The following is a 19093-nucleotide window of genomic DNA, read 5'->3' on the forward strand; positions in this document are numbered from 1 at the left end:
TGCTCAGATGGAGGGGTTAGAGGGAGTGCAATTATTGACAATAGAAAGGATAGGATACAATCACAAAAGAGGGTGGCTGGACATGAGGTAGGGAACCAAACTTTAGTAGAAGACAGGAAGTCAGCTGAGAGGACAGGACGCTGAATGATTTGCATAGATGTTGAAATGTTTACACGCACAACTGAATTAGTGGTAAACCAGTGTAAAGTGAGGAGACTGGGTAGTAAACGAAGAAAAAAAAAGATGGGGTGATGGTGCTATAGTCTGTTAGCACATGCTTCAAAGGAGCTCGAGTTATTTTGGCAAAAGTAAAGAACAGTGCTCTGAAAATGGCAGAGGATCGAGAGAGACACACTCTTCACCTTCCTACCCAGTATTAGAGAAAAAATGGGAGAAAACGACTCTGTATTTGAGAGAGCAGAGGGGAATCAGAGTTCACAAGAAAAGTCAGGTTGGAAATCAAGCAAGAAAGAGATGAACACAATCAAAAAAGACAGAATATAGAGTATTTTGCTGATAACAGAACATGAGTTTCAGGGAACAGTTGGGAATGAATGTGGTATTGGAAGTATTCTGGTCAGATGTGTAGACCAAATTGGGATAAAAACCCAGGTGATGGACAACCTGTGAAGCATGGGCTTCCTGCGGAGCCTCAGATGAACAGGGTGGTGAGGCATGAAGGAATTGCTTGGGATCGTCTCTTAAGGGAAAGTGGTTGATTAGAGTTAATTAAAATCTCTTTCTAGACACTGGGCTCTATCCAAGTCCTCACTCTCCGTGGGGGCACAGCTTCATTCTGTACTTACCACTCTGGTCTTTATTTCTTCACTCTCAACACATAGAAATTACAGCTTTTGAAACTTAATTTTATACTTAGAAGTTTCTGGCTTGTTGCCTGTTTCATCACAACTTCACTTTCATGCCTCCAGTTTTATTTTAAGTCATCTTTTGTTGCCTGAAGTTGCTTTCACATTTTTTTTTGTAATTGTTATAGTCTTAATTCAGGAGGAATGGGTAATAATTTTGAGTTCTTGCATACATAAATATGTATTTCTGTCATTATTTAAAAGTGAATGATGTCAAGAGAATTAGAGAACAAGTCACAAACTGAGAGAAAATTTTTGCAAATGACACATCTGATGAAGAACTATTATCCAAAATGTATAAGGAACTCTTAAAATTCAACAATCAGAAAACAAAGAAGTCAATTAAAAAATGGACAAAAGACCCTAACAGACACCTCACCAAAGAAGATACCCAGATGAAAAATAAGCATATGAAAAGATACTTTGCAACATATATCATCAGGGAAATGTAAATTGAAACAACAATGAGATGCCACTATACACCGATTAGGATGGCCAAAATCCAGAACCATAAATGCTGACGAGGATGTGGAGCAATAGAAATCCTCATACACTGCTGGTGGGAATGCAAAATGGTATGGTCACTTTGGAAGACAGCTGGGAGGTTTCTTACAAAAGTAAATATTCTTACCATACAATCCAGCAATCATCCTTCTTGGTATTTACCCAAAGGAGTCAAAAACTTATGTCCTGCACACAAATGTTTATAGTAACTGTATTCATAATTGCCCAAATCTGAAAGCAACCAAGATGTTCTTCAGTAGGTGCATGGATAAATAACTGTGGTACATGCAGACAATTATACAGTTCCAAATTATTATTCAGAATATTCAGAACATTATTCAGTTCCAGAAAGAAATGAGCCATAAGCCATGAAAAAACATAAATGCATATCACTAAGTGAAAGAAGCCTATCTGAAAAGGCTACACACTGTATGATTCCAACTCTGACATTCTGGAAAAGGCAAAACTATGGAGACAATAAAAAAAAAACAAAAAAACAAACAAAAAAAAACAATGGTTGTCAGGGACTTGGGGGGAAAGAGGGATGAAAAGATGGAGTATAGACGATTTCTAGATCAGTGAAACTATTCTGTATAATCCTATAATAGTGGATACATGTCATCACAAATTTGTCCAAACCCACATAATGTAAACAGTAAGAGTGGACCCTAATGTAAACAATGGATTTTGGATAATAATGTATCAATATAGGTTCATCAGAGGTAACAAATGCACCATTCTGGTGGGGGATGTTGGTAATGAGGCAGGCTATGCATGGGCGGGGACAAGGAAGATATAGGGAATCACTATATTTTCTGCTCATAGTTACTGTGAACCTAAAACTGCTCTAAACAATAAAGCCTATTTAAAAATAGTGAATAGTGCCTTGATCTAATAAAGAATTTTTCTTTACTAACATTTACTCTCAGGATTCTGTAAATAGATATTCCATCGCCTTCTGTCATCTAAAATTGCAAAGACTGATTCCAGCTCTCACAGGCAGAATTCTAATTTGGCCCCTGGGATTCCCACCTCTTGGTGTCTATGCTCTGTAGAGTTCTCTCACCTTGAGTATGAATATGACTTGTGAATATGATAGGATCTCACTCCTGTGATAATGTTACACTACATGGAAGAGGGGATTTTGAAGATGTAATTAAGACCCCTAATCAGTTGAATTTTATTTATTCAGAAGAAAGATATCCTGAGTGAGCCTGACCTGATCAAGTGCACCCTTTAAAGGTATCCAGGCTTTCCTCGAAGTCAGAGATTCAAAACAGTAGAGATTCTCCTGCAGCTCTTGAAGAAGCAAACTGCCATGTTGTGAGGACAGAGACATGTAGCAAAGCCATGAAGGTGACTTCTAGGAGCTTATTATAAACTTTTACCAATTAACAACAAGCAAGACAATGGGCATCTCGGTCAGACAGCTGCAAGAAAATGGATTCTTCCAACAGTGAGTGAACTTGGAAATGGACGCTGAATCTCAGACGAGGTCATAGCTCTGACTGACACCTTGACCTGAGCTGAGTGTGATCCTGAGCAGACAGCGTGTTTAGGTTGTGCCTGGGCTTCCAACCAACAGAAACAGAAATCTGTGTGGTGTTCAGCTGCTAAATTTGTGATAATTTGTTACACAGCGATAGAAAAAATATTTTCTAAGTGACCCTTTTGTTTTATGTTCTAGATCTTTGTAAATTTTCATTACACTTGAAATTCAGTTATTTCGCCAATGCATCTATAGACCTTTTTTTAATATGGTGAGACTCTTTCATATACAACATCAGTTCCTCCTTAATTTAAATGAAGTTTTCAGTAATTACAGTTAATAACAGGAAAACTAAGCAAGGTGTGACTTAAAATGCTAAAAATAAAGTGAAGAATTTAAGAAGTTCATGATATTTTAAGTAAAAGACCTAGAAAAAAAAAAAAACAGGGCTCTCTTTAGAGAAGAAGATCTGATGTTAATGCACAGATAAAAGGGGTGAGACAGAAGGCTAACCTAATCTTTTCATCAAATGAAATGACCTGTATATAATAAAGGAAAGAAAATGATTTCCTCCCATGATGCACAAAAGAACAAACTAGCTATTTTAAGTTAATTGCATTCATCCGGATTCTGAATTTTATCCCAGGATTCTAGAAGACTAGTATATGTTATTTCCCTGCTCCCTATTGTAATCTGTGAGGAACCACAGAAAATAGGATCTGTACCAGGAAGTTAAGGACAAACAAATGTAGAGTATTTTACTTAAAATTTTCAAAATTATCAGGAGATTGGATTTGAAAACACATATTATCATGGCAAAATTCTAGGATTAACTATCAAACACTGTTTGTGAGCATTTAGTAGCCTATTGTTAGCACTCACCAGGAACCAGTTGAAGTTCAATAAGAACAAATAATGCATACTAACTATGTATGCTTTCTATATCAATAGGTTGATAGATTGATACAAGAAGTTTTTTTTTTTTCTTTTTCTTTTTAACAACACAGTGTATAGGTTAGTTTTGGTTTGGCCAGAGCAGACAGGCTGATAGTTCAGGATGTGGGGTTCCTATTTGTTACAGCCTTAATTGTGTCCCACCAAAATTCATATGTTAGAGTCCTAACCCCCAGTACCTCAAAATGTGACTGTATTTGGAGAAAAGGGCTTTAAAAATGTAATTAAGGTAAAATGAGGTCATATGTGCAGGCCCTAATGCAATATGACTGATATCCTTATAAGAAGAGGAGATTAGGACACAGACATGCATACATGGGGGAAAGACCATCTGAGGACACAGCAAGAAGGCAGCCACCTGCAAGCCAAGGAGAGAGGCCTCCAAGGGAATGATGTTGTCAATGTCTTGATCTTGGACTTCCAGCCTCTAAAACCGTGGGAAAATAAATTTCTGTTGTTTAAGCCACTCAAGCTGTGATATTTTGTTATGGCAGCCCTAGCAAACTAATACAGCATCTATTGCTCACTAGATGTCTTCAAGGAAGGCTGGACAGACCAGTCTCTGAGTATCAAAGAATGTCGAAGGAACTTTTTTACTGCTATGAAATGTCCAGTGCACAGACACAAATACCCAGACTTAGTCTTTGATTTTCCTTTGGTAAACAATTTCACTATAGTTGACTTAGTCTGTACTAATGTCACATTCAATCATTTTAGGCGATGGTTGACCACTTGCCAGTCTTTCCCTCCCTCCTTCCCTCTCTCCCTTTATTCCACCCTCAATAAATGTATAGAGCTCTAGCATACAAGAGAGACCTAGATTCATTAGTCTTACAGCTGTACTTCGAAGAACATACTCTTGAGAAGCTGAAGATAATCTGTTACTAAAAGATGAGTCTAGAGGAATTTTACAGAGGCATAGGCATTGGCTTTGATGTGTGAGGTCATTTTTTACTTCACCTGACACCCATCCTTGCAGGGGTTCCAGAGAACCAGAGATTAGTGCAATATAAAGACCTTCAAGTTACACATTAACATCCCTGGGGATGTTCAAGATCTGGGCATAGGAAGTACAAGAATATACTCCACTTCCAGATTATAATCAGATGGAGCTCAGAACATCAGGAATTGTTATTATGTAAATTTAGCACACTTATATGGAAACAGGCAAGGACCAGAATATAACAGTTAAAAAGGTATTTGACAAAGTCTTATTATATGCTTCTAGATAAAATGATTAAAATATGCTTGAATAATCTATTTTAAAGTAGATTTAAAAGCATGTACAAAATCTGCTCAATAAAGGCTTTAAATGTGGAAATAGGTTCACAGTAATATAAAATTGACATGTAGTACTTGGTAATTCTTTTTATAATTTTTGTGTTTATTATGTCTATGAAACAAAGAAAGCAAACTAATGGAATAAATTTGAGAATCAAGATTCAAAATATTCTTGGTGGGTTGGTGTAATGCATGAAAATCAATAATAAAAATTAGCAGAGCTAAATACACATGTCTTCATTTAAGCTTTAACAAAATAAGAATGCAGTGGGTATGGAGATTTTGTGAACAGTTTATAGGTCTTGGGAAATTAGTTAAATAAAAAACTACAGTTATGAATAATTTTGGAAATAATGGTAATGTTTGCACAACATTGAGAAAGTAATTAATGTCACCAAATTGTACCCTTAAAATGGCTAAATTGGCAAATTTTAATGTTTTATATATATATTGCTACAATAAAAAAAAAGACTATAGTGAAGCCACAGATATTTTGCATATTACAAACAAATTTGATCCTTGAAAAGCATACAAGAGGGGCACCTGGGTGGCTCAGATGGTTAAGCATCTGCCTTTGGCTCAGGTCATGATCTCCGGGTCCTGGGATGGAGCCCCACGTCAGGCTCCCTGCTCGGCGGGGAGTCTGCTTCTCCCTCTCCCTCTGCCTCTCCCCCTGCTCATGCTCTCTCTCTCTGTATCTCTCTGTCTCAAATGAATAAATAAAATCTTAAAAAAAAAAGAAAATGAGAACCAACATATTGGGGTGAACAAATATAGCATCATATTTATTTCAGAATATCATGTCACACTCTAGACTAAAGCACAAATGGTGTTGAAAGTTCTAAAACTGCCATCATTTGAGAAAGAGTTAAAGAAACCATTTGTGTTTATCCTGGAGGAAATAAGGTTGTTCTACAAATAAATGGAGCATTGTCATATAGAAAGAGGAAAATACATTCTCCATTCTGTTCCACCAGGTAAAAGCAGACCTAATTGGTGGAATTCATCTCTCCATTCATTCCACACCAGGTCTGCTGGACAAAGCTGCAGATCATTTCTTTACACATTGATATGCTAATAAAATTTTTAAAATGGGCAGATGAAGTCTAACTACCACTGGATATCTGAGAGAAGATGATCTAAGAAGAGGTCCTCTCATGGATCACTGACATGTGACTTATCTTGCACTGGCCTATATGAGGAAATTCATTAATCAGGTGGAGGGATGCTTTATCCATATGCAAGGCCATGTTAGTCTTCCTTAGTGTAAGTAAGGGAGTCCTGTATACCCTCAGCCAATCTCCCTTTTGGTTTTGATGATAGCTAACAAGAAGTTCTTAACAGTCTTTACTCTTAATCTCTGAATTTCTCTAGAACCTTTTGAAAAGCAGCCATAACTTCCTTATTCCTCAAGCTGTAGATCAAGGGATTCAACATAGGTGCCACCACAGCATAGAATAGAGCAACAATTTTCTCCATTTCCACTGAGGAGGCTGACCGTGGACCCAGGTAGGTGAAGATGGCAGCCCCAAAGCACATGCAAACCACAGTGAGGTGGGAGGCACAAGTCCCAAAGGCTTTGCTACGTTCCTAGGCAGAACGAATTTGCAGAATGGCAGTAACTATACGACCATAGGAGAACAGAACCAGGAATCAGGGAAGCATGATCACCAGAAATCCTGAGATGGCCACCATGACCTTGTTGAAGGAGATGTCCACACAGGCTAACCATAGCACTGCTAGGGTCTCACAGGCAAAGTGATTAATAACACTGTGACACAGGGGAAGCCGGAAGGTAATGATTGTTTCCATCAACGAATTCATGAAACCAGCCGCCAAGCAGCCAGCAGCCAGCCCCAGGCACAGCCCTCCATGCATGATGACTGTGTAGTGCAGCGGATGGCACACCACCACAGAGCGGTCATAAGCCATGGCTCCCAGCAGGAAGAACTCAGACCCACCCAATACCAGGGAGATGTAGAGCTGGAGCATACAGCTATAGAATGGGATGGACTTCTGGCCTGAGAGCTGGAGGGCCAGCATTTGTGGGGCAAAACTGTTTGCACAACAAAGGTCCACAAAGGATAAAACACTAAGGAAGAAGTACATAGGGTTATGAAGTCTGCTGTCCAGTCTGATCAGAAGAAGAATGAGGACATTTCCCACAAGAGTCACCAAGTACATTGTCAGGACCAGGACAAAGAGGAAGACTTGAGTTTCCGGGTCACTGGACAACCCCAGCAGAATGAACTCACTCACCCATGTCTGGGTTTTATTTTCCTGGCCCATGAGTTTCCAAGGACCAAACTCTAAAGATGTTGAAAAGCCAAATCACAAAAACTTGGGATTAGAAGGGTGACTTTTAGACCATATAGAGAGAGCCTACCCATCTGAACCAAAGTTCTCCTAGAACATCTCAGCCAAATCATCATCCAAACCCTGCTTGAACGTATCCATAGATGAGGAACACAATGGGACCCAGCTGTGCAGCTGGAAATCAAGGAGTAAAGAAGTTACATTCTTATAATTCAATTTATTAGATCATAATTTCTTTTCTGAAACATCTGCTCTTAAATGGAGGAAGGAAATTAATGAAGTATTTAGACTTAAATCCTACTCAATTTGTAGTTATTATAGAGAATTCATGTCTTTTTGGTGAAAAAGTTTTTGGTTCACATGAAAGATATTTTTCTGAATCCTGAATGATGTCCAGTCCTATTTAACTTCCTTTTGCTTACTGGATTTCCCCTCTAGATATCTCAGACACAACCCTACTTACCCCTCCTCAGTGGAATGCATCCATGAAACCCTGGATATTTTAAATAATATTCTTATATTTTTATTAATAAATGATTTTTTTTTTTTAAAGATTTTTTTATTTATTTATTTGAGAGAGAGAGAATGAGAGAGCAAGCACATGAGAGGAGGGAGGGTCAGAGGGAGAAGCAGACTCCCTGCCGAGCAGGGAGCCCGATGCGGGACTCGATCCAGGGACTCCAGGATCATGACCTGAGCCGAAGGCAGTCGCTTAACCAACTGAGCCACCCAGGCGCCCCTATTAATAAATGATTTTGAATGTATTTGCTGTAACTTGTCATTTTGAGAGTGTCAAGTAGAAGGCCTCCTCTCTACCTAGGTCACAACAGTGGCCGCACTGGGTGAGATCAACCCAAGACAGCCAACTTCAAGAATCGGGTGTTGCATGAAGAGAAAGTATACATAGCTGCTAAAATTCATCTCCTGTGCCCCTCAAGGGGAGTTTAATAAAGTGTTTAATGATGTGAGGTTATGGCGGAGCAAGATGGCGGAGGAGTAGGAGACCTGGATTTCGTCTGGTCTCAGGAATTCAGCTGGATAGGGATCAAACCATTCTGAACACCTACAAACTCAACAGGAGATCGAAGAAAAGAATAGCAACAACTCTCTGAACAGAAAAGCGACCACTTTCTGGAAGGCAGGACGTGCAGAGAAGTGAATCTGAGGCGATATTCGGAAGGATAGACGGCAGGGGAGGGGGCCTCCGTCGGCCGCTTCTGGCAAGTGATAGAGCCGCGGAGCACAAAATGATGTGAGGTTATTACTTTACAATGATGCTTTCTCAGGAAGGAACAGCTCATTCATTTCTCAATACAACATTGATCACTCCTCACCAGTGAAGATAGGATAAAAGATCAGGTGTTAATTATAGAACATGATGACATAGGCAGTAATTCTTTGACCCAAAAACAAAGAAGTGATCCATAACTGAAGTATACAGACAGGAGTCTGAAGTCTTAGAGACTATTTTAGTGATGGTACATGAAAGATCTATGTAAAAGATTATTACTTTTACACTGTATGTTAACTAACTGAAATTTAAATAAAAACTAAAAAAAAAAGATTATTACTCCAATGGCGCCTATGCTATATTCATGCTATAATTATTGATGGACAGCAGACTATAACTGCATTTATCAAAAACTTCCACTTTCAGCCTAAAAACTTAGAATAATTGTTAGAGGTCATACTTCTTCTAACATAAAGGGTTGTGGGACTTAAGATTAAAATTCATTGTCATGAAAAGAGCAATATTCAAACCATTAGTCATTAAATATTCAGGATTTAGTATTGTTTTGAATAATATCCAAAATGCCAAGGAATTTATTAAAAACTGAGCTTTCGGAAACTGGGTGTTACACAGAAAATAGTGGACATGATCAAACAATATCAGAAACCCATTCAAGACCTTGCACTGGAAACTTCCAGTCATTCACACCAGAATTAACCAGAACAAGATACTTAGCTACAAGATTGGCAAAGAGATTCACAACTCTTAAAGTGTAAGTAAAGTTCCTCACTGTGTAATAAGATACAGGATTCAAAATCTTCATGACAAATAGGTAGTTCAAGAATTATATTTTTCCAGAATGTTCAAAATTAATAGGTTGTTTAGCTTCATGGCTAGAAACCAATAGCATAGTCTTAATTCTTTTGTGTTCCCTTGCTTGTAATTTCTGTTGCACTATACCTATTTGTACATCAGCTTCTTTTCATTTTGCCATATTTTACCTTGAATAAAAAATATTGTCATTATACTGGTTAGAAAATTTCCTGGTCATGAAAACCCTGATAAAAATATGGACTGATATGTTTATAGTGCTTTCCTATCCTTACGTAAATGTATTTTTAGCACTCCAATGCTTTTTAGAGATTCACCAATAGCTAAGGAGATCACACTAGAAAACACAGGTCTCTCTCTGACATCCATAAATCTGCAGTTTTTGAAGAGAATTATCTCTCTCTCTTTCTACACGCGTGTATATACATACACATATATATTTCAAGAATTGCTGAAAAGGTAGATGTTGAAAAAAGTATTTCGTGCTTACTGCTTTGTGTTAGGATTTCATGAAATAAACCAAACAACTGTATAAATCACACTTAATAAAACCTGAAATATACCGAGGTGCCTGGGTGGCTCAGTCGTTAAGCGTCTGCCTTCGGCTCAGGTCATGATCCCAGTGTCCTGGGATCAAGCCCCACATCAGGCTCCCTGCTCCACAGGAAGCCTGCTTCTCCCTCTCCCACTCCCCCCTGCTTGTGTTCCCTCTCTAGCTGTGTCTCTCTCTCTCAAATAAATAAAAATAAAATCTTAAAAAAAAAAAAACCTGAAATATACCAAAGTGAGATGAATTGTTTCCAAGGCGTATTTCTATTGTAACCTGTTCTTTAAAGCAATGCCAGTGATTTGTACCACATTGTATGTAAGACTTACTCCAGATAACCTCTCTTCAGTTCTGTCTGACGAGGGCTCAAATATAACTGTGATGCAGCCACTTTTCCAAGTTATATCAGAAGGTGTGTATGTGCACACAGGTGGCGGAAATGCAAAGGTGATGGGTCATGGTAGATTCATTTACACTCTTTGCACTTCTATAACCAGGACTCAAATGTCAGCTTTAACAAATCAAACAAACAATAACAAAACAAGTAGTATTTTCCTACCTGTCTCCAAAAACATATACAAAAGGGGGGGCATTTGTTATTACAGCCATGTTATGCTTGCTCAGTAACATAGTCATTTCTAAGTGATACATAATTTATGTGAGTGATTTTGCTTTTTTAAATAAAATATATTTGATATTTTTAAAAAGTGGTGTGTTAAAAAAAAGTGATGTGTTAAAGTCAAAGTAAATCCTGTTTCTTTGTAAAATTGTTTCAAATGACTTACCCAAATCAATTGCCCTGTGAATCACAGAATAGTCAGTTCAGTTTTAGAAAATCTTAATCTTATCTGTTCTTTTGGGGGCAGATGGTGGGAAGAAAACAAGCTCCTGAAACACTCTTGCCCATCCAGAGTGCAAAAATTCCCTGGGTAGGAAAAATGTTATGAGAAGAATTAAAAACTGTAACTGTACTTGTTTCTATATCAAGTTGATATAAACAAACATTTTATTTATTCCTTACTCTGTACCAAATTATAATAAATACTTTATATATCTAATAATTAATATGATATAATAATCTTGACAACAACACCCTGAATTTTGGCCTATTATTTTCAGGCGTCAAAGGAGATGAAGAGACTAGACAGAGGAGGAGTGAGCAGGTAAACAGGGTTACCTGATAACCTGGGGCACATCCCTAGTGCTTCTATGCACAACATAACCCATCTGCTGCACAGTGATAGTCACTGTTTAAAGGCTATGGATTCACCTAACATAAAATCAGGAGACATATTGGGACGCCTGGGTGGCTCAGTCCGTTAAGCGTCTGCCTTCAGCTCAGGTCATGATCCCAGGGTCCTGGGATCAAGTCCCTCATTGGGCTCCTTCCTCAGTGGGAAGCCTGTTTCTCCCTCTGCCTGCCGCTCCCCCTGCCTGTGTTCTCTCTCTCTCTCTGACAAATAAATAAAATCTTAAAAAAAAAAATCAAGACATGTCAAGAGGACTGAGCTCCTACTTTTGATCCCATTCACCTCTGAGTCCTGGTGGAACAGAGTAGGTGCCTCCCGCTTACCTGGGAAGTTGAAGTCTGGCTTTCAGTCCTCGCCAATAACAGGACAAGGAGAAACAAAGCACATCTCCTTCATTTAGAAACTCTCTTCTTCTTGCAGAACATGATTCACTGGCCTCTTTTACAGACTTGGAAAGGTGATCATGCTTCTACTTTTTGTCTCATATAGTGATGACTACAAGATGGGTCCATGGCAGGGAGTCCTTTCTTCCTCCCTTAGGAAAAAATGAAGGGCTATGATTGTGGACAATAATGGACACAAAAATGACCTAATATCAGAAATGGATAAAGGTATGTGCTAGTTTTTTAAAATCAGCTTGCAAAAGATGATTAAACCTAAGTATAATTTTGTCTAGCCAAAGGACTATCCCTAACAAGGAAAAGATGAGTCACGACAAAGGATCCTGGACTGTGGGGATGAGTCTTGTCTGGTTGGGAGATTTGTCCCTTCTGATCTGCATCCCACACGTAATTTGGACTCTATTCTCCTTAGTGGTGAGTGCTTATAAATAGTGCCAACATATCCCCCCCTCTGTTTGTGTAAATAGTTACTGTCACAATAACATAAAAAGCAGGCTACGTTTCCAGGTCACTTGGTAATCACACCCAAGGCAGAGAGGTAAAATGTTGAGTGTCCATGTAGGTAAGCCCAAGCCATGACACAGGTGAAGAGATGCAGTTCTTTCCGGTCAGAGGAATGCTTCCAGAGCGCCCTCTTGCGGTCCCACACACAAATACACTCTCTCATGCCCAAGCTGTTCACAGTTCTTTGATAACTATTTAGCTGTACCTTCACAACATAAAATCACAACTCTGGGATGTACTGACACTGAATTATGCACTACAAAATCCTTAATTTTGTATGATATGAATTATAACCCAATTTAAAAAATCTTCATTGAATGTCTTTCATTAAATATCTTCTTTAAAAAAATTAAAACTAGCCCAAACTTAAATAAACAAGTAGTAAATAAATATCTGAAGGAGAAAGGTATGCAAAAGGTAAGCAGAGGAAGAGGAGAGGATACTGAGATGCAAATAAGAATAAATAAATGAGCAAAGTCATTGAGAAGCTCTCTAGGGAAAAAGGGAAAAAAGTCAGAGAGAGAATTAATGGTCAGAAAGGAAAAAAGAAACCAGAAAGGAAGACAAAATTTAAAAAAGAGTACAGTGAAGAAGTAAAAGAAATTGAAATGAAATCAAATGAGGAAGAAAAGGAACAATGAAAATGGGAGAAAAGAAAAAATATTTATCGATGACCTTTTCTTGACATTTAATCAATTAGCACATTGCTAAAATTATCCAATATTTCATATACCAGAGCTTCCCATATTTTATTTATCTTAGTGTTCAATCCCAGAGTGTTATTTTTAGTCCTTTGCAGTGAAATTTTCTAGAATTTGGTTCTATCATGTTAGAAATCCTGCTCAAAATACATTTACCAGAGAAATTGATGAATTCTCAGAAAATATGAACAGTGAGATCTTTCAGGACAACCCTCCCCCCACCCCCCCCCCCCCCCCCCCCAAACACCTCTTTAGGACAAATTTTTCCTCAGTTACATTATTGAAAAACCCCAAATTCCTCGCCAAAAGATAGAAGACTCAAAGACACTTAGCTAAGGCATTGAATTATTTCTGTTCTTCAGCCACTTTATCATAATCTGCTTTGCAAAGAGGAGAAATACTTTACCAGAGTCATCTCAGCATTGCCAAAGCACACCAGAGATGATCAGAAACCCATATCCCTTTCCTCTGAGCTTTTAGAATAGTTTTGAAAGGAGAGGGACATGGGGCAAAGAAAAGGTGAAGTAAAAGGAAAGAAAGAGGGGGATGGCACAGATTTGAACAGGAGAAGGTAGGACTCCTGGGTCAGCTGCCTCCTACAGGTAAGGACTCCTCTCCCCTCCCTTTCCTTCCCCTCCCCTCCCCTCCCCTCTGCTCATCTCCCATCTAGCCCTGCTCCAGTGTTACACTGTTTTCTCTACCTTGCCCCAGACTACTTAGAGAATGAGCTTTAAGCTAGAACCAGGCATGGTGAGTAACCCACACAAATTTTTATTTCAAGCAGAATAGCTGCATTTATCATTACCAACAGCTCTGCATCTTTGGATCATTTTCATGCAGCTTGAACATTTGATTTTCATTTTGAAAGACCTCTTCCACTGGAATGAAGCATTATGGAAAAGCATATATTTCCCTAAAATCCTAGCACATCAGTTTTCATATCTGTAAAATAAAGATAATGGCATAAACTATGCCTTTCCTGGAGGAATATACACGTAGTTATCCAGCAATAAAAAATGTAATAAAAATGCTTTATTAAATTAATAAACAAATGGAAATAAACTTGAAAATTACTATTTTAACAACATGCATCAGCTAAGCAGCCTATTCAGCATGCGAGTGTGGACAGTGAGACCTAGCAAAGCTATATTAGATTCCTGACCAGCCCCAGATGGGCAGTTGCGGGAAGCATTTCAGACAAGGATGTTACTCTAAAGACTTGTTCTCAAAACAGAAACTTCGTGTACAGGGGAAAGAGCTAGTCTCTGAGGGAGTCATCTTTCTACTGGCAAAGAAAAGGCCCATCAGCACAGACCTGGCACCTGGACCCTCTTTCCAGGAGTCGATGGGTGAAAAGCAAAGATGAAGACTGGTGCCAACTTGTTAGCCGGCTCAGGCCACCACAGGTGGGGGACCCTTAGATCACTTGAAAATTCTGGCTTCCTAATTTGAATAGCCGGAACACATGTTCTTTGGACAAATCTCCAGGAGAGGACAACGATGTCAAACTGCCATGCTCTTAGGCTTGAAGAATACAGGAGGGACTACGGATTACAGGAACCTGGTTTCATAATTCATGTTGCTAAATACGTGTTAAAAAGAGACTGACAACGGCTGACTCACCTCTGGAGAGTGGAGGAGGCCATCCTGTGCGATGGCAGAGGTGGGCAAGTTGTGAAATTTGAAGCAAGTGCAATTGGAACAGGTAACTTTCTCTAACTTTAGTGATGAAATTTCAAGGGGCCAATTATGCTTTGTTTGTTAGATTTATTTTATTTTCCCTCCTCCTCTGTCTGGTCACTTCCGCATCAAACAGCCTAACCTACATTTCAACTTTGCAAATCCCAAGTTTTGTTTCCTTGTCCCCAGAGCATGGGAAGGAGCTCTCCAAACTTTAATTTCTCAAGGGGATGGGGTGCATCTGGAGTCTTCAGTGACACCACCTTTACATGGTGGAAATTTTTATTCCACTTTATGAGCATGAAAATGTGATTACATCTCAAATTCCTCATTGCAGTTCACCCATCTCCACATTCCTTTGAACAATAGCCCCCAGCCAGGCAACTCAGGGGGCCAATGGGATGCTTTGTGCTTCACTGTCTGCTCTTAGTGTGGGCAGGGAGACTTTTTTATGCCAGTCCCTAGATAGATGCAGCCTAGGGTAGGGCTGCTCTCTAGGTTTGGAATTCTACCACCACATCCTGTAAACTTCTTAGAGCTTTTGACTTTTCCTCTAAGGGAGATAATCTTCCATACCCTGGTTTATACTTAGAGATTTTCAGTGTTCAGAATCTTTAATAAAAGTGCAGCCATCCTGTGTGGGAAAACTCGAGTGAGGATGTTAAACACTGTGTAGTGAAACCTATAGAAGCCCAGTGTATTCCCTTCTCCAAGAGGGAGGGAGATTTCCACTCATGTGCCTTGTCCCTGTGAGTGTGACTGGGCTGCTCTCACCCTCTGCTCAGCTACGTGGCATTGCCCCAGGAGTGGGCTTGTGATTCATTCTCCCCAACTTATTCGGATTCATTCTCCCCAATAAGTTGGGGAGAATGGAGCTTTGACAATAGCATTTTCTCCCAGCCAATGGTCTGAGACCCACTTTCTTTATTTTTCTTTAAGATTTATTTACTTATTTGAGATAGAGCGAGAGCAAGCAGGGGGAGGGACAGAGGGAGAGGGAGAGAGAATCCTCAAGTAGACTCCCCAGTGAGTGCAGAGTCCAACGTGGGGCTCCAGAACCTGAGATCATGACCTGAGCCAAAAATCAAGAGTCAGAAGCTCAACCAACTGAGCCACCTGGGTGCCCCTGAGACCCACTTTCTGAACAAAATAATGTGCCTGCAGAGTGCTGCCTATGTGAGTGCTGGAGTTGGAAGGGCAAATGTAGTAGAGCCTGTTAGCTCTGGACCTTAAAAAGACAAGAGAAGAGAAAAAAAGTTGCTTTCTAGCTTCCAAAATGTTGTTGGCATTTCTCATAAAATATATTTTTTAAATTTATTGTCCTCTTTGCTTTATGGATTTATTATCTTGTCTCTTATGCTTTTACCATTATTTAGTACATTTTTAGGAGGGAGCAAATATAAACTCATTTGTAAAATCATTTCCTCACCTTTAGATACTTGGAATTTTTCATGGCATATTAATAGGAAAGATGACATTTCTTTGTCCTGTTAGTATAGCCATGTGTCCCAACATCACTTATTTAGTAGTACATATTTTCCTATATTACCTTGAAATTATACATCTATGATATACTAAATTCATATATGTAAAAGTTTCTTTTGGGATTATATTTGGATTCATGAATTTTTCTACAACAATACTACAATTTTAATTGTACTTATATATAATCTGCTTTGATGTATACGAGGGCAGGTACTCTCTCACTTTATTACACTTCTTTCTTAAAAACTAAATTTAATAAAAGTTAAATGCCCTAAATCCACAGCAAACATTATACCTAATGGAGAATCTGTAGATGCTTTCCTTGGATCAGGAACCAGAAGGATACCTGCTATCACAGCTATTGTTTGACCTGACGTTAGAGGTCCTGAGCTACGATATGAGAAAAGAAATACATTGAGACATACAAAGATTATAAGGAAAACTATCATTTTTTACAGATGATATTATATATCTGAAAAAATTTTTCAACAATTAGATTTAATAAGAAAGAACTACATATGAGATCACCTCACAGAAATCAATAGTGTTTCTGTATACCAGCAATAACCAATGAAAAAAATAAAATTCTATTTATAATAGCAACATAAATTATAAAGTATTTAGGAATTTCTCAGCGGAGAGAATACATGATTTCTATGGAGCTCTTTGCCAAAACTTTTAGTCCTTCCAGTATTCTTCCTCTTCCTTTCCCATTTTCCTCTGTAGCAAGTAATACCTATAATATACTATATACATTAATTGTTTCTTATATTTATTATTTCCCTTAAGTAGAATGTAATCTCCATGAAGGCAGAGACTTTTGCTTGCTTTTCACTGTTGTATCCACAATACCTGGAAGAGTGTCCGCCATATAGTATGTTTAACAAATATTTGTTAAACAAATATGGAGAAAATATTAAAACTTTAAATAGCACAAAAAAGATTATCTGAATAACCTCAAAGACATTCTTCAGATGAGACAAAGTATTATAAAGATGTCAATGCTCCAAAATGAATCTACATATTCAATGCAAACCTAATCAAAATTTTAGATGAACTTTTTGGGAACTTAATAAAATTACTCAAAAATTTATTTGGAATACATCACTCTATAAATAGCTGACTATTTGTAGATTGACTATAAATAAAATAGGTCAATAAATATAAACAGACTAGCTGGCTACTTTGACTATATATTTAATAACTTTGAAAAAGAAGATGAGTTTGGCCATCTTATTTGATAAACTACACGTGACAAATGAAGACTTATTACAAGCCAAAATGACTTTTAAAAAGAGAATAATAGAATTATATGATGGGAGAGCAAATAAATGAACAAAGAGAAAAGAACAGAGTTCAAAAACAGATCCGTACATAGGTAAGTTCAATGTACATAAAAGTTACTGCAGATCAATGACTAAAAGATAGACTGTTTAATAAATGGACCATAACATGGAAGAACACCCACCAGATCCATATTTGACAACATATGCAGAACAGAATGTCAGATAAACTAAAGAAATAACTGTGAAAGGTAAAAGTAGAAAACTGGATTAAATAGGAAAATATTTTATGACCCTGATGCAGGAATTTTTTTAGAAAAATTCATAAGCATGAATCATAGAACAAAAATATGATGAATCAGATCATATCAAAATGAAGGGTTTTTGTTCAACAAAGGACTCCATGAATAAAGTTAACATATTAGAATAGTTGTCCACACAGCAAGGAAGAAATAAAGAATGAGATAAAAGAGAATTTTTTAAAATTTTAATTGCAATATAATTAACATACATGGTTATATTAGTTCCAAGTGTACAATATAGTGATTCAACAACTCTATACATTACTCAGTGCTCATCATGATGAGTGTACTCTTAATCCTCTTCACCTATTTCACCCATCCCCCCACCCACCTCTCCTCTGGTAATTATCTGTTTCTTCTCTAGAGTTGAGTCTGTTTTTTGGTTTGTCTCTTTTTTCTTTGTTTGTTCATTTTGTTTCTTTAATTCCACATATGAGTGAAATCATATGGCATTTGTCTTTCTCTGACTGACTTATTTCACTTAGCATTACGCCCTCTAGATCCATCCATGTTGTGGCAAATGGCAAGATTCCGTTCTTTTTTACGGCTGTATATGTATATATACACCACATCTTTATCCATTCATCTATTGATGGACACTTGAGCTGCTTCCATCGTTTGGCTATTGTGAATAATGCTGCAATAAACATAGGGGTGCATATATCCTTTCAAATTAGTGTTTTCATATTCTTTGGGTAAATGCCCAGTAGTAGAATTACTGGATCATATGGTAGTACTATTTTTAATTTTTTGAGGAACTTCCATACTGTTTTCCACAGTGGCTGCAGAGAATTAATTGTTTAACAATTAATAACAGGGTCCTTCTGCAGGTGATAATGCTCCATCTACTAAGGAATATTATCTACCAATTATCTCTGCAGAAGCAGCTGGACCATGTCGGGCCACACATGTATGCAGCTGGACTTTATCCTAAGCAGGATAAAGATGTGACCAGATATATTTTCTAAGCAAAGGCACCTTCTGCAAGTCAAATGACCTGGGCCACTCAAATAAATTGCAGGATAAAGAAAGAGTTGGACAGAATTACAGATTAAAGAGACTTTAAAGACATACCAAGTTGAAGAAAAATGGGCAAAACCAAACTACAGCGACTAGGGATATTTGCTTAGGTCACAAAGTCATCAGTAATGCAGGAAAGTGATTGCTGCAGTGGTCAGGATAGCAGTTACTTTGGGGGAAAAGGTGTCATGCTTGGGATGGGACACATGGAGGGACTTCCTCAGTAGCTTGCAGCTCTGTTTTTTTTACTTGAATGGTTTATATAAGAAGGGTTGTCTTATCATAGTTCACTCAGCTACACATTTGTGTAGTGTGCTTTTCTGCCTCTGTGTTTTATTTTACAACATAAAGTTAAAAAAAGTTTTAAGTACACTGTTGTATGAAGAATAAAATGTAAAAAGCAGAGGTGCAGAGAGACCAGATTGAAGATATATCTTGTTGATAAGGC

The 19093-nt window shown here is 38.0% G+C and overlaps 2 pseudogenes; both read right to left on the reverse strand.

The window, feature by feature from the left end:
* The window catches only part of LOC116630693, a 116818-nt pseudogene extending 104490 nt beyond the window's left edge, over nt 1-12328 (reverse strand).
* LOC116630687 lies at nt 5998-7619 on the reverse strand (annotated as a pseudogene).
* Nucleotides 12329-19093: the final 6765 nt, after the last annotated feature.

This window comes from Phoca vitulina, unplaced genomic scaffold, assembly GCF_004348235.1.
Source record: "Phoca vitulina isolate PV1807 unplaced genomic scaffold, GSC_HSeal_1.0 scaffold4, whole genome shotgun sequence".
Classification (NCBI taxonomy): Eukaryota; Metazoa; Chordata; class Mammalia; order Carnivora; family Phocidae; genus Phoca; species Phoca vitulina.